Source organism: Macaca mulatta, chromosome 2 (assembly GCF_049350105.2).
Source record: "Macaca mulatta isolate MMU2019108-1 chromosome 2, T2T-MMU8v2.0, whole genome shotgun sequence".
In the NCBI taxonomy this organism is placed as follows: Eukaryota; Metazoa; Chordata; class Mammalia; order Primates; family Cercopithecidae; genus Macaca; species Macaca mulatta.
The window spans coordinates 142,066,058-142,079,324 of record NC_133407.1 but is presented as its reverse complement, the minus strand read 5'-3'; positions in this window follow the sequence as shown (position 1 = coordinate 142,079,324).

Sequence of the window (13,267 nt, the reverse complement as noted above, 5' to 3'; positions counted from 1 at the left end):
TTATCTCAATCCCTCTGCCATGGCTGATTGATTTTGCTCCCCTATTGTTTCTAATTTCATGTAATGTCTGATTACATAGAGAAGCATTGAATACAATTCTTATGTAAGAGTCATTACAAATAGGCTTATTCCTCAGTTGTAAGTAGGAACGGATAGGGGATTTTCTATCACTTTATTGCCATAAGTGCCTTTATAGAAGTAAAATGCTCGAACACTCCACAAATTGATAGCATAGTACAAAAAGTCAAAACGAGTCAATACAGGTACCTAATGATTTTTAAATATGTTTAAGATGCATATTTATGATATGCTCTCATTTACGTTGTATAATTAGAGCATCGGTTCAATGAAAAACGTCCATAAATGATCAACATACTTCTTCTCACTGGAATTCCAGGGATGTGTCTGTTCGATTTGTATGGTGTTTGCTCCTATCTGAAAATTGATCAAGAGCTTTCTGCCTGTCTTGGGGACAAGCTTTGACAGATATAAAATAGTGTAAAAGACATGGGCTTTTAGCCCAGTGAAGGTCTAGTCCCTGGCAGTAAATGAGGCATGTGGGTGGCATATACCCTTGCTCAGTTCCCTGGAGGCCCCGCCACTTAATCCATTGCTAGGAAAGCACCTGGCCATGGCGAGTCTTTGAGCAGATATTGGTCTGGGGTATTGCAATGCTGACTTTTCACCAAGCACTACGACTATATGATGACTAATACTGGCCAATTCGGGAGGGACAGTGGTGACAGACAAAAAGGGGATTTGATGGAGGTGGGTGGGAGGCACAGGAAGAGAAGTAGCCCATCAACTGAAGCTGGCTACCAGATGATATCAAGCCTTAGGGAGATATATCTGGGGCTTTCTTCAGGATTAAGGGTGCTTTTTCCAGGGACTGTGCTTTTGGTTTTAAGGGTTGAACCAACAGTTGAGCACTAAGATTTACTATGTTAAAAGAGCTATGGTGAAACATTTCCTCAATCTATGTGGCCACAGACCTCACCTGGCATAATTATATCATAATAAGGAGCACAGATTCTGCAGTCAGACTGCCTGGGTTCAAATTCCTCACTCTGCCCTTTATTAGCTTGCCTTGGGCAAGTTACCTAGGCTCTCTGTGTCTCAGTTGCTTCCTCTGGAAAAAAAGATATTGTAATAGTACCTACCTCGTAAGATTTTGTAAGGATTAAATGAATCAAAATATATAAAGTGCCCAGAACAGAGTCCAGCATATAACACATGATATATAATATTGATGGGACTATCTTTAACATGTGCTCAACTCTTTTTTGTAAGTAAGTTTAGACTAAAATCCTTCTCCATTGGGTTTTCAGGTTTAGCAAGTGAAATACAGAATGTTCTGTTCAATTTTGACTTCAGGTTTACAAACATTTTTTATAAACATTCTCCATGCAATATTTGGGAATTCTTTCACCAAAACAATAAACAGTTAGTACTTCTGTGGTTACCAGATACTACTCCTTAAAAGAGATAAATGTGTTATATTCCACTTCATTGCCATTTTAGATAGTGTATAATGACATATTCTTCAATCACACCACATGATAACTGTTTTCTGACCCTCATTTATAAACTCCCTCCCTCCACCACCCATAACCAACATGCAACTCATCAAATACTCCAAAAGACATACATATTCCCTTTCTTCTAGAAAAGCTCAACCCTTCCAGTAAACTTTTAGTCATTAATTCCATCTAACACTCTTGCATGCTTTCTCTCTCTCTGCAATTTTTATTCTATTTGTTATATTAATTAGCAGGAAGTTAAATGTCTCCTTGAAATGTTTTCTTGATGTCTCCAATGGACTTCCAATGAGTACTTTGTGATTTGAAGCAAGAACTGTGTTTTGTATTTTCCCATAAGGTCTGCTTCTCAACTTTTCACACAGTAAGTGTTCTAAAAAGGCTAATTAATATAATACATGCATATGTTGACACCAATTCCCTATCAGTTCAATGCACGTTTATTTGTTCACATTTAGGTTGCATTGGCCTGAAGGGCTTTGAAAAATGTGGCAGGATGCAGATTAGCAGTTGATTTATAGCCCTTTAAAAAGAAATAATTTAGCTGTATTCTTTGGCAAGTGTGGATCACATAAACTATCTTTCTCAAAGCCAGGTTTACTTTGGGAAATCCTGAGAACATCTGTAATTCACAGTTTAACTCTTGAGCACATACTAGCTTATACCCAAGGTTTATGATGAAATGACAGTATTATTTCCCTAGAGAAGTTGGTAGTACAATAAAGTGGATCTCTTAAAGTTCTTTCAGTACAACTTGTACTCCTTTTATATAAAAGATCTCTTTGGGAAGCATAAAAGTAATTTTCCCATGCTGTTTCTGGGTGACAAGGATTCTGATGTGACCCAGAACGTATTTTCTCTGACTTTACTTATGGACAACAGCGTTCAACACCAATGCTTTGTTTTGCAAAGTCCTTGCAGCCAGGATGCTAATTAACTCACATAATGCATCACAGTCTTATTAAATGTCAGAGCTGAAATTCTTGTCTTACCTCCTCCCCCTCTTTTAAAATTTTAAAAATCTGCCACTCAGAGAAGGGATATAAATTCCAAGGGTCACACAGCTTGGGAGTATCTGTGTTCCTTTTCCCTTTACAGGAACAAAGTGAAGAGAAGAGAAATATATATTAGGGGTTTTTTTTAACCTCTTTAGAAGAAAACACCACAGAAATGGGAGCATCATTATAACATTTTCCATACTGTCTTTGCAATGGTGTGTGGGCTCTCAAGATTCACAGTAGCTTCAGTGCAATGTTGTGGGTGGTTCCAACTGCCTTTGAACTAGGTGTTGACAGAAAAATAACATAGCACAGCAGGACTCTTCAGGGAGGAGTCTCATGAGGACATGTAGGACATGTTTCCTCAGCACTCGTTCAATTGTAAGTGACAGGATCTAACTCAAATTAGCTCAAGAACAAATGGAAAATGTGTTCCCTTAAGTAGGAAATCCAGTATTTGGTTTAGACACTTCTGGGTCCAGTGGTTAAAATGATGTCACCCAGACTCCACCTCTCTGTATCTGGATTTAGCTTTGTATTAATCCATTCTCATGCTGCTACAAGGACATACCCGAGACTGGGTAATTTATAAAGAAAAGAGGTTTAATTGACTCACAGTTTCACATGGCTGGGGTGGCCTCAGGAAACCTATAATCATGGTGGAAGGGACCTCTTCACAGGGCAGCACGAGAGAGAAGAAGGGAAGAGTGAAGGGGGAAGCCTCTTATGAAACCATCAGATCTCACGAGAACCCATTCACTATCATGAGAACAGTATGGGAGAAACCACGCCCATGGTCCAATCACCTTCCTCCAGATCTCACCCTACACACATAGGGATTATAATTCAAGATGAGATTTGGGTGGGGACACAAAGCTAAACCATATCAAGCTTAATTCTCAAATAGACTCTCCCCATGCCATGATGAGGAGGTCATCAGAGTTCTCAAGCTTATATTTTTCTCATGATTCCAGAGAGAGAGAGTATATTTCCTGATAGCAACAGGAGAATTTGTAGGAGGTATTCTCATTGCCCCAGAGTGATGCAGTTACATATCTCTTGACCAACAGCTAACCAGAGTAATGGAGTAATCTGATTGGCCAGGCTTGAGGCATGTGTCCAGCATGGAGCTGAGGGGAAGGAAATTCTCCATCCCAGCCACATAGACACTAAGAATTTCCCCAAAAGAATGGAAGTTAGAGGCCAGGCCTGGTGGCTCACACCTGTAATCTCAGCATTTTGGGACACTGAGGCAGGAAGATCGCTTGAGGCTAGGAATTTGAGACCAGCCTGCACAATGTTATGAGACCTCATCACTACACAATTTTTTTAAATTAGCTGGGTGTGCTGGCATGCACCTTTAGTCCCAACTACTTGAGAGGCTGAGCCAGAAAGATCCCTTGAGCCCAGGAGTTTGAGGCTGCAGTAAGCTATGATCGCACCACTGCACTCCGGCCCGGGTGACAGAGCAAGAGCAAGATTCTGTCTCCGAAAAAAAAAAAAAAAAGAATGGAACTTACACAAGCTACAGACTACAGATGTTCTCTCTGTGGTCTATATATACATTTATTTATATACACACACATCTATAGCTGCTGCACCTATTCCTGAGGGTAAGTTTATTCAATCCTTGGGATCCACAGCAGAGATAAAGATACTTATGGATACTGTATAGAGTCATTCCTCATTTCTTTCAGAAGTCCTTAGCTCCTTAAGGATCTCTATTTCTACTTTAACCAAATAGTGAGAAAAATTGGCTCTGTGTCTCTACTTTTTGCCATATTTATGACCTACAGTTTTTTTTTTTCCACTCAGACAGCTGCAAGGTGCACAGGATCGTATATAGTTGTTTCCTTCATGGTAAAGAAGGTTGCAGAGTGCTTGGAACTGACCACTGACCCTCAGAGCTTCAGAAAGCATGAGACCTGGGATTCTAGAGGGATTACTAATCTTCAGGAGACTGCGGATCTTAAGACAGTTTTAGAGGCTCAATCATTCATTTATCATTCATTTACTGAGTCAAACTATGTGCCAGGCATGGTTCTAGGTATAGAGCTCAGGTATAAACCGTGAAGACAATGGCCCTATTCTCATGGAGTTTGCACTCACAGTATGGGCAGAAAATAAGTAAAACCAATAGGAAAAATATGAAAGAGGTGACAGAGTTACTGAAAGGACAACTGTAATAAGAAAGGAAAGAGCTCTCTGGGGAGACCAACCTTGAACTGACACCTAGATCATAAAGGGGATCCATTCATTTAAAGATTTAGGAAAGGAATATTCCTGGCAGAGGGATGGTCAAAGGCTCTGAGGTAGGATAAAGTTTGAATGACGAGAAATGGAAAGGAGGCTCAGTGAACAAGGAGGAAATGAGGTTAGTGCGGTCATCGGGAGCATATCAAAAAGGACTTCATGGCTTGCTGGGCACAGTGGCTCACATCTGTAATCCGAGTGCTTTGGAAGGCCAAGGAAGGAGGATCACTTGAGGTCAGGAGTGAGCTATGATTATGCCATTCCACTCCAGCCTGGGAGACAGAGCAAGAATCAGCTAGATTTTTGTAATGGGTATAAATGAGAAGGTATCAAAAAGAAGCTTGTGTATAAAGGACTGAATTAATCTGATTTGAGGTTAGGAGAGATCACTCGGGCTATTATATGGCAAATAGATTGTGTCAAGCAGCAGTTTTCAGATCGTGGTCCTTAGACTAGCAGCAGTGGCATCACCTGGGAATTATTTAGATGTGCAGATTCTCAGGCACAATCCAGACCTACTGAATCAGAGACTCTGACACGGGATCCAGCAATCTGTGTTTTAATAAGGCCCCCAGGAGATTCTGATGCATACTCAAATTGAGAACCGTGGATGATAAAGCATGACAGGAGAGAGCCCCCTTGGGAAGCTACTGCACTCATCCAAATGAGGATAATGGTAGTGTAGACTCAGGCGCAGATGTGGGATCAAACCAGATGAATCCAGTATCTATTTGGTAGGAAAAATTGAGAGGACCTGCTAATGGATTGGATGTGAAGATGAGAAAGAAAGAGAAGTTACCTCCTGGGTTGTGGTTGGAGATGCTGCTTTTACATAATCTTTGCTTTCCACATGCCATGAAGTATAGACACAACAGCAAAGGCAGGCAAGCCCAAGTTAGAAAGAGGAGAAGGAGCCAGATGACTCAGTTATGTGTTGGTTCTGCACTTAGTTCTGTTTCCTTGGTAATAGTCACCTTTATTCTCTGAGCCTTAGTTTTCTCAACTCTAAAATGGGATTATATATAACCTATCTCAAAAGATAAGCATTAAGACTCAGCATTGACTTTGTGAATAATTAACTATCACATACATGGAAAACATTGTCATTAACATTGTTTATCCTGGGAGGGCTGGGCAGGGACATGAATCTACACACGAATTTTGTGGAACTCCACTGCACAACCCCGCTTCGGTGACATCCATGAATACTTAGACTGAATTCCAATTTATAGATAGCTTTAGTTCCAACAAGATCATATTTTTTTTTTTACTTTGAGAGCTATGTCCACTTAATTTCTATACTTAGAAAACTCCCACAATGGAAAAAAATACTCATTTGTAAGATCCCTTTGTAGGATATGAAGATGACTAAAATTGATGCACTTTTCTTGAAGAGTTTACATTCTAATAAGAGATAGAATGTATATGGGGTGTTAGGGTATAACTACATTCTATAGAAGTTCAGAAAAAACAAATATGTCCAAAGACCACTTCATCCTCCTTAAAACCTGCTTGTAACTTGTTACGTATGACTAACACTCTGGGACTCTTGGTTACATTCCTTACTTCTGTGAAAGATCCCAAGTCTCAAAAGGGAATAAACAATGTGGAACCTCTTCAGAAGCCCAAAGATTAGCAAGTCTAGAAAAGCAGATTCAGTACACCACTGACAAGTGTATTTATAATAATCTCTGGCAATTTTTCCAGCATACAATATCAAAAGAAACCCAAAGTAAATCTGAAAGTTGGCCATTGGCAGAAGGGGGCTATGCCTTAGAAATTTATCATAGATTCACCTAAATCTGACGGTAAACACTCAGAAATATGCTGGGGTTGTTTTCTACTCATTAATTGCACCTGGTGAGTAGTGGTTCATAGCCAAAATCTAAAGGGCAGTTGGAAGGCAAGGAGGATATAAAGACCTTTGAGAATAGGATAGTGCCGTCTTTTTTGCTTATTGAGGATTCAATACTACATGAAGCGGGTACCAGGTGTGGATCTCCATGGGAAATTTTGGGAGACCTGGAAAGTCAAGAACATACTATCTCCTGCTTTGAGTAGTCATCTCTAAAAAGATAAATGTCTTTATCTTTTGCAATTACAGAAATCTCACAACTTTTTCCTGTGTCTATCAATGTCTTTTCATGAATCACAGACATTGCAACAAGCAGGTAGATGGTTTTGGAGCTGTTAAAAAAGGTAGGAGTAATCACAGGAACCAACCACCATGCCAGACCAATTGCATTTCCCTTTTTGAAAGGATTTTCAGAACAAAGCATAAGAAATGTAGGAGACATAGTATGTTGAAGTTTCAGTAAGTCATAGTTATTTTATATGATTATAGATAGATACAGAATATGTAGTAGAGGACAGTAACAATTGAAAGGGTCTGGTTTAAAAGTCAGTCTCTAAGGTTGTAGGTTGATAGATTTTCACTTGCTTCCAAGCCTGTGCCTTGTGACTTGGTGCAGGCTGATGTATCCATTCTCATAAGGCAAGATGGAGGTTGACTCCCAGGGAGATTCCAAGTCAGTACCAGGCAAGCACAAGTGAGTATCTGTCCAATTCCATCTGTGATAATGGAAGATAGATAAGGAAGGGGTCAAATAAGATTTGTAAGGAGACACTCAAAGCCAATCCAGAAAAAGTCCAAATCTGAAGATCAAGGGCATAGTATTAAAGGTACCAGATAGTTATCATAGAAGAAGCAAGATGTAGTCAGAAAGTAAGCCAGACAATAGCCCCAACACAGCTCTCGGCACCCCAGAAAGTTTTTAATGGGACTGTATTATGTGGCAGGGTTTGCAGGGGTGTCTTAAAGGTACTGTAATTGGGGCAGAAAAATCCCAAAGTCAGTAACCAATACATAAACAGTAGGTAGGTTGGCCAGTTGATCCGGTTTTCCTGGGACTCAGGGAGAGTTCCAGGATATGGGACTTTTCACTCATAAAACCAGGACATGCTGGTCACCCTGATGGTGGAGGGTTTCAGAACTATGTCATATGAGGACATATTGGAATTTGTTTCATCAGAAACGTAGTCATAATATGAATAGTAATAAATAGTGTTTACTGACACCATTTTACAGGCTACAAAGGACTTTAGATGGATATCCTCATTTAATCTTCACAACCAACCAGTAACTAGGCATAATTATTTTCTCCATTTTTCATGAAGAGGAAACCAAGGTCTTCCATGACTAAATAACTGCCCAGTGACACATCTAGTAAGTAGTAGAACCCCAAATTGAACCTAAGTGGTTGGATCCCAGATCCCACAATCCTAAACCCTTCAGAAGACTTAAGGGAACTCAACAGATGCTTCAATAATTGAAGGGCTATCATGGAAGAAAGATGGGTTTAATTTATGAAATGATGGCAGAGAGGATGTTATGGAGAGACAGGATTCTGAGTTTCTAAAGTTTCCAGAATGGAATAGGCTGCCCAGAACAAAAGACATTCTCTGTACTTGGTAGGAATGCTTAGAGAAAGACAAACAGTGTGTAATTAGCCTAATGTTAAAATCACTCCTCACAATAACATGGTTTTGCAAAATTTATTTTTCTAGCAAGGTCAAAATTAGGAAAGCACTCCATACCCACTCTCAAAATTAATATTAAAAACACAGTGGAAAATCAACTTATTTTACAACTAAACTTATGATTTATCATAAATTCCCATGCTTTCTAAATAAATGTTGATATACCACATGCCTCCTTCAGTTCAAATTTGAGTATAAATTATAAAAAGTCCATAATCCAGAATGCTTTATGTGTTTTTACGATCACAGAAGGCTGCCCTGCCTTCCATTCATGATTAATTTTTTTGGATGGCTCCCTCTAGATCTTAGAAAATAATTAAAACTAATGAACAATCCTAAATGGCAGTAAAGCAAGGAGCATATTGTTTCCTGCCTGCGCTCTGAGCTTGATCAAAGGGAAGACTCCCTGAGATGCAGACATTGATGTTTTACACTTCACTTCCTGACCACCCACTGAGACCACATGACAGCTTCAGGGGAAATCATGAATTAACATTTTTTAGTACTTCATAGAATACTTAGAGTTTGCAAAAATACAATTAGTCAGTATAACTGCTGATTCCTCAACAGAGAAGGATTCTAAGACGTGCGCTTTTCATCTTCTCTTAGCTCTGTCCTGTCATGAGTGGGGTAACGTTTTCATTGAAGCAGGTCCCCTCTTCACACATATCACAAAAACCAGTGTGACTGCTGCAAAGAAGAGTAGAAAAAAAAGGCATTCGCAAAGTGCCCGTTTATTATATTTTCCCAGTTCGGTGATATGTTTTCAGCAGATATTTTAAAGAATATTTTATTCAGAGGTTTACCCAGTCAAATACAAGAAGAAAAGCAAAGTTTCAAGTTAAGTCAATTGTTTTGGGCACAGAAGTTTGGTTTGTGAAGTGTTTCTATAGAAGTTTAGAGGGAAGTAGAAATTTGGGGGAGGATTGATTACTTCCATCTACTTTCTATTGTATATCCTGTAACTTCATCTACAGAAAAACATTCGACTTTTTTGCTTGACCTGGCATTCAATTCAATTTCACTCGACTGGTTAGGCAACTAACAAATCGTGGTCAATCAAAATAGAAGCATTATCTTCTTTCATTTTTCTTCTGCAAATGACTTTTAAAAAATAAATCCTACACATTAAAGATACAGCCAAAGCAAATTAGCTTTTAACATTGGCCACAAAGGGGGTTTAGATGGTAATAATAAAAATATAGTCAAGTCTTTTTTTAAATCTCAACTTTTATTTTAGATATGGGGGTACATCCGCAACTTTGTTACATTGGTATACTGCACCCTGGAAGTGAGCATAGTACTCAGTAGATAATTTTTCAACCTATGCCTCCTCCATCCCCTATCTAGTAGTTCACAGTGTCTCCTGTTCTCATGTTTAAGTCCATGTGTATTCAATGTTTAGCTCCCACTTATAAGTGAGAACACGTGGTATTTGGTTTTCTGTTCCTGCATTTTATTTACTTAGGATGGCCTCTAGCTCCATTCATGTAGCTGCAAAGGACATGATTTTATTCTTTTTTATGGCTGTATAGTTTTCCATGGTGTATATGTACCACATTTTCTTTATTGAATCCACTGTGAATGGGCACCTAGGTCGATTCCTTGTCTTTGCTATTATGAACAGGGTGGCAATGAACATACAAGTCCATGTGTCTTTTTGGTATAACATTCTATTTTCCTTTGGGCATATACCCAGTAATAGGATTGCTAGGTCAAATGGTAGCTGTTTTAAGTTCTTTGAGAAATCACCAAACTGTCTTCCACAATGGTCACACTAATATACACTCCCACCATCAGTGTATTCCTTTTTCTCCACAACCTTGCCAGCATCTGTTGTTTTCTGATTTTTAATAAGAAACATTCTGACTGGTGTGAGACAATATCTCATTGTGGTTTTGACTTGTATTTCACTGATGATTCATGATGAGCATTTTTTCATATGTTTGTAGGCCACTTGCATATCTTCTTTTGAGAAGTGTCTGTTTATGTCCTTTGCCCATTTCTTAACGAGGTTATTTGTTTTCTGCTTTTTGATAAGTTCCCTATAGTTTCTGGATATTGGACCTTTGTCAAATACATAATTTGCTAATATATTCTCACATTCTGTAAGTTGTCTGTTTACTATGTTAGTAGTTTATTTTGCTGTGCAAAAACTCTTTAGTTGAATTAGGTCCCACTTGTGAATTTTTGTTTTGTTGCAATTGCTTTTGGGAACTTAGCCAAAAATTATTTGCCAAGGCCAATGTCAACAAGGATATTTCCTAGTTTTTCTTCTAGGATTTTCATAGTTTGTAATCTTACATTTAAATCTTTAATCCATCTTGAGTTCATTTTTGTATATGATGAGAGGTAAGGGTCCAGTTTCCTCCTTCTGCATATGGGTAACCAGTTATCCTACTACTGTTTATTGAATAGGGTGTCCTTTCCCCAATGCTTGTTTTTGGCCTTGTTGAAGATCAGATGGTTGTAAATGTGTGGCTTTATTTCTGAGTTTTCTACTCTGTTCCTTTAGTCAATGTATCTGTTTTTGTATCAGTGCCATGCTATTTTGGTTACTGTAGCCTTATGGTATGGTTTGGAGTAGTTTGATGTCTCCAACTTCGTTCTTTTTGATTAGAATTGCTTTGGCAATTCAGGTTCTTTTTTGTTTTCATATGCATTTTAGAATAGTTTTTTCTAATTCTGTGAAGAATAACATTGGTAGTTTGATATGAATAGCATTGAATCTGTAAATTGCTTTGGACAGTATGGCCATTTTAACAATATTGATTCTTCTAATCCATGAGCATAGAATGTTTTTCCATTTATTTTTGTCATCACTTATTTCTTTTAGCAATGTTTTGTAATTCCCCTGTAAAGATCTTCTGCCCTCTTCGTTAGCTGTATTCTTAGGCATTTCATTTTCTTTGTGGTTTTTGTAATGAGATTGTGTTCTTAATTTGACTGTCAGCCTGGACAATTATTGATGTATAGAAATGCTACTGATTTTTGTACATTGATTTTTGTATCCTGAAACCTCACTAAAATCATGCATCAGTTCTAGTAGAATTTTTGCAGAGCCTTCAGGGTTTTCTAGTTACAGACCCATATCGTCAGCAAATAGAGATAGTCAGACTTCTTCTTTTCTCATTTGGATGCCTTTTCTTTCTTTCTGTTGTCTGATTGCTCTGCCTAGGACTTGCAATATTCTATGGAACAGGAGTAGTGAGAGTGGGCATCCTTATCTTGTTTCAGTTCTCACAGGAAACGATTCCAGCTTTTGCCTGTTCAGTATGATGTTGGATGTGGGTTTGTCATAGATGGTTCTTAATTATTTTGAGGTATGTTCCTTCGATGTCTAATCTGTTGAGGGCTTTTATTATGAAGGGATATTGGGTTTCATCAAAAGCTTTTTCTGCATCTCTTGAGATAATTTTATGGTTTTTGCTTTTAATTCTGTTTATGTGTTGAATCACATTTATTGGTTTACACATGTTGAAACAGCGTTGCATCCCAGGAATAAAGCGTACTTTATTGTGATATATTAACATTTCAATGTGCTACTGGATTTGGTTTGCTAGTATTTTGTTGAGAATATTTGCGTCTGTGTTCATCATAGATATTAGCCTGAAACTTTGTTTTTTGGTGTGTCTCTGCTAGATTTTGGTATTAAGCTGATGTTGGCTTTATAGAATGAATTAGGAAGGAGCCCCTACTCCTCAATTTTTGGAATAGTTTCAGTAGGATTAGCACCAGTTTTTCTTTGTATATCTAGTAGAATTCAGCTGTGAATCCATCTGGTCCAGGACTTTTTTTGGCTGATAGATTTTTTATTACTGTTTCCATTTCAGAGCTCAATATTGATCTATTCAGGGTTTCAATCTCTTCCTGATTATATCTTGGAAGATTGTGTGTTTCCAGGAATTTGTCCATTTCCTCTATATATTCTAGTTTGTGTGCATAGAGTTGTTCAGAGTATTCTCTGAGGATCTTTTCTTTTTCTGTCAGACCAGTTGTAATGTCATTTTTGTCATTTTTGAGTATCCTTACTTGGGTTTTCTTTTTTTTTTTTTTGGTTTTTTTTTTTTGTTTTTTTTTTTTTTGCTTTGTTAATCTAGCTAGTGGTCTGTCAATCTTATCTTTTCAAAGAACCAACTCTTGGTTTCATTGATCTTTTGTATAGATTTTTGCATCTCAGCTTCATTCAGTTCTTCTTTAATTTTTTAATTATTTCTTTTCTTCTAGCTTTTGGTTGCTTAGTTCTTTTTTCCTACTTCCTTTGGGTGCAAAGTTAGACTGTTAATTTGAGATCTTTCTAACTTCTTGATAAAAACATTTAGCACTATAAACTTTCCTGCTAACACTGCTCTAGCAGCATCTCAGAGATTTTAGTATGTTGTGTCCCTGTTTTCATTAATTTCAAAGAATTTTTCTGTTTTTGCCTTAATGTCAATGTTCTCGCAGGAGTTATTCAGGAGTAAGTTGTTTAATTTCCACGTATTTGGGTATTTTGAGACATCTTCTTGGTATTATTTTCTATTTTTATTGCACTGTGGTCTGAGAGTATCCTTGGTATGATTTCCATTTTTTTAAGTTACTGAGATTTTCCTTATGACTAAGCATGGGGTCTATCTTAAAATATGTTTCATGTGCAGAGGAGAAGAATGTACATTCTGTGGTTGTTGGGTGGAGTGCTCTGTAGATGTCTTTTAGGTCCAGTTGGTTAAGTGTTGAGTTTCTTTGTTAATTTCTTTGTTAATTTTCCTCCTCGATGATCTAACATTGTCTGTTGCATATTAAAGTCTCCCACTATTATTATGTTGTTGTCTAAATCTCTTCATAGGTCAACAAGAACTTGTTTTATGAATCTGGGTGTTCCAATGTTAGGTGCATATATATTTAGAATAGTTGAGTATTCTTGTTGGATTGTACCCTTTATGATTATGTAATGTCCTT